A 3,345-nucleotide genomic window follows, 5' to 3' on the forward strand; every position below is an offset into this window, starting at 1 on the left:
AGTTATCTTGAGGGTAATGTGGATATGTTCTATTTGAGATCAAGCTTGGTATTGCTAGAAAATATATATGTGATGTGCACTGAGATTTCAACTATATAATATCAGTGATAAAACACGCCGTTTCCCTTGCTATTCATGATCACTTGAACTAGCTTACCGTTTAATAATATTTCTATCTTGCACCATGAGTGTTGTTCAGTGGCAATATTCGCTCCGCCGAAGGTAATAGCGATGCACCTTTGCTAAGAAGGTTCTTTCCTGTTCAATGCAATGACAAGACGTTGAAACGTCATGGTGTCCATGCTAAAGGATAATGATTCACCCCCTGGCTTCTTATTGTTGTATCATCTTGGCAGGGCGTGGCCGCGGCTGCGGCGCGGGCAGCAAGGACGAGCGCCGCAAGGGAGCCGATGGGCATGGGCGTGAACCGGGGAGAGGAGACCATGGCGGAGGAGATGAGAGAAGGCCACTGTCTTCTTCTCCCCCCTCTCCGACCAGAAACCCCTATCTATCCATCCGACGAGAGAAGACTGCAGGCGGAGGAGAGGAGACGCGGGTGAGGTAAGAGGAGCCGAATCCCCATCACGCTCCTCCCCGCGCGCCGCCGACCCACCAGCGGCATTCTTTCTGGTGTGCTAGGTAACCGAATCCACCTACCCCTACCCGTACCTTTGGGGGGGGGGATTTTGTTGAACTGTTTTGGGGCTTTTGGTTTGGGGGCGATGTTGACATTATTGTTCGAGGAAGGGGAATGGCTTCTTGTACGCTCAGTTTGTTGTTGTCTGCAGGGGACAAACAACAAGATGGTGGTGCGAGTCTTGGGTATGGGTCCCTGATCTGGAACCCCGACTTTGATTTCAACGAGAAGATCCTGAGATTCATCAAGGGCTACAAGCGAACGTTTAATCTCGGTATTCTTGGTTGCGCCTAAATGATTTGAAGCAAATCTGAACCTGTAACTGTAGTTCTTGGTCTGAAGATATCACATCTCAACTTTTCTTTCCCCGCAGCTTGCATTGACCATAGAGGCGCACCACAGAATCCATCCAGGACCTGCACCCCTGAATCCGAAGATGAAGAAATATGCGTAAGTTGATTGCATCCATTAATCAAATATCTACAACACATTGTACTGATGTGCTGAAGTTTCGATGATTTTGATTGGTCGCTGACATAACCTCCTATTTCTCCTTTTGTTTATAGGTATTCAACGTGAGGAATTTCATACTTTTGGTGTGGTGCTAGCAAATATAGTGACCAAAGATAGTGATGAGAAAGAGTGGAGCTGAGTATGCCACACATGGATATGATTATTCCCCGTATGTTCTTTTTGGCAATCCACTTCATCACTGACTCATCTGTGTATGGGTGAGCTAACAAGCCTGTATTATGCCTTCTCTCTTTCTTTGTAAGTGAAGGATTTCAGATTGCTGCGCATTATTCAACTGCTATACTTGTGAAAGAGAAATGTGCTAAACTATAGTACTCCCTCCGTTGCATTATGAGTTTCAGCGACTCTTATTTTGGGATGGAGGGAGTAGTAAATTACTTTTGTTTTTTTCTTTGTTGATGTGATAATAATTAAGTTTAAAAATATGTCATCTTTTATTTCACTAATAGGGTAGAGCCAAGGTGGCATAAGTGTGTGGCTACGGATTACATCACGGATTATGTGCTACTTTATTAGTTGAAGTCTCTTTGTTCGGTTAGTTCTCTAAAACAGAACCATTTCTCCTGGTGTATATGTTTCTTAGCAACATTTGGTGTAATACTAATCTTCCAGATATTATTGTAAGAAATAACTATATTTAGTATCTTTATCTCATCAATGGGCTAATTCTATAAAAAGAACTAATAAGGAGATTTCTTAGCAGTACTGTATATGTTTGGAGCAATGAGGTCATTTTATCCTATGTTACTTTCTTTCTCTTGCATTTCCTAATTTTGTTTTCCACTCCATTTTTTCAGGTTCCAAAGTTTGGCCACAACTAGCTTGATTCGGAGACATTTCGTATTAGGAGTTAAACTTTGGTTTGGAGGCATTGAGCTTTGCCAGTAACTAGCTTTGTTACTTGGTATACTTCTGTCAGCATTCAGGTAAACAACTATCTACCACATTGTTTAATCTGTGGTTTACCCAGTGCCAAGTGTACTATATTGCTAGATTTAACTTTAACCTATGTGTTGCTCCGTATGTATCTCGGCATAAATGGTTCATCATACTAGGATGCAATGTAGTGATCTTACTTCTGTTGCTTCTTGGTGAATATAAATTATATTGCGTTTTCATGGAAGCAGGAGCCCCGTAGTTGTGTAGCGGGTCGCGGGAGAGGCAGACGGTGAGTGCGAGCTGGACGAGAAAGTGATGCCTGCGATGGCGAACCATGCCGGCGGGCAGGGCAGGGTCGACGCTCTAAATGTACTGCCTGGCAGCTTGTCTTAGTCTTAATAAAAGTGCATATCTGCAGCATCCTTTCATTTATTTGGCATATCCTACTTTAAAAAATATCCTTGACTCGCATCGATTTCAAATAACTGAAGTATCTTCTCTGCTCATGTTTCCACATAAAGCCCAATCATATATATGTACTGATGGCAGCATGCATTCCAAGTTAGAGAGGTTCCAATGCTTTCCTTTTTTCACATCCGTGCTTATCTTCTTGTATTGTTTAGCTACGAGATCAATAGTAGCACTTGGCCAGAATATGAATTTTTAGTGCTTCTGAATTTCAATGACAAGCGGTACTGAATTTTAACTAAATGCTTCTGATATGTCAATGACAAGTGGTACTGAATTCTAACTAAGTGCTTCTGAAATTTCTTGTGATGAATGGGTTTTCTGAGTGTAAGGCCCCGTTCGGTGTCCATCCGCTCCACTGCTCCGCTCCGGGAGCGGACGGAGCTGCAGTGAAAAGTCTTGGAGCGGGCGAAACGATGCTCCGCAGATCCACGGATTTCAATGAGCCGGCGCATTGCCGAATGGGGCCTAAATATTGATGATTTGGTACAACATACAGGACTGCTATTTTTTGATGTGTTAAGGACTGCTAAGTCTGAATTTTAATGTATCAAATTCGGTAGTACTGAATATATAAATGTTGTTTGTACTCTTTAATGACTCGAACACAAATTGTTGTTTGTATGTCTAATGGTCGAGTCTCTCCTTTATGTTCTGTTACGCTGAATGCCTGAGCGTCAAGTGTTGGGCAGTTTTCATGTCAAAAAGAAAAGTGGGGGTTGTTTTCACTTGCGCCAATGTTTGGATGGCTGAACTGGGCGCATGTTGCTGTGAATGCAGTCACTGGATCCCAGTCCCGCCTGCCCTGGCTTCCATCATACGCCTGG

The 3,345-nt window shown here is 43.1% G+C and overlaps 1 long non-coding RNA gene across 1 annotated transcript; it reads left to right on the forward strand.

Moving 5' to 3' along the window:
* Positions 1 to 1,279: 1,279 nt before the first annotated feature.
* LOC123108137 (uncharacterized) lies at positions 1,280 to 2,052 on the forward strand. Its single transcript, XR_006451843.1, has 3 exons — positions 1,280 to 1,368; positions 1,621 to 1,705; positions 1,969 to 2,052. It is a non-coding gene; the product is annotated as an uncharacterized lncRNA (long non-coding RNA).
* The last annotated feature ends 1,293 nt before the right edge of the window (positions 2,053 to 3,345 follow it).

This window comes from Triticum aestivum, chromosome 5A (genome assembly GCF_018294505.1).
Source record: "Triticum aestivum cultivar Chinese Spring chromosome 5A, IWGSC CS RefSeq v2.1, whole genome shotgun sequence".
Lineage (NCBI taxonomy): Eukaryota > Viridiplantae > Streptophyta > Magnoliopsida > Poales > Poaceae > Triticum > Triticum aestivum.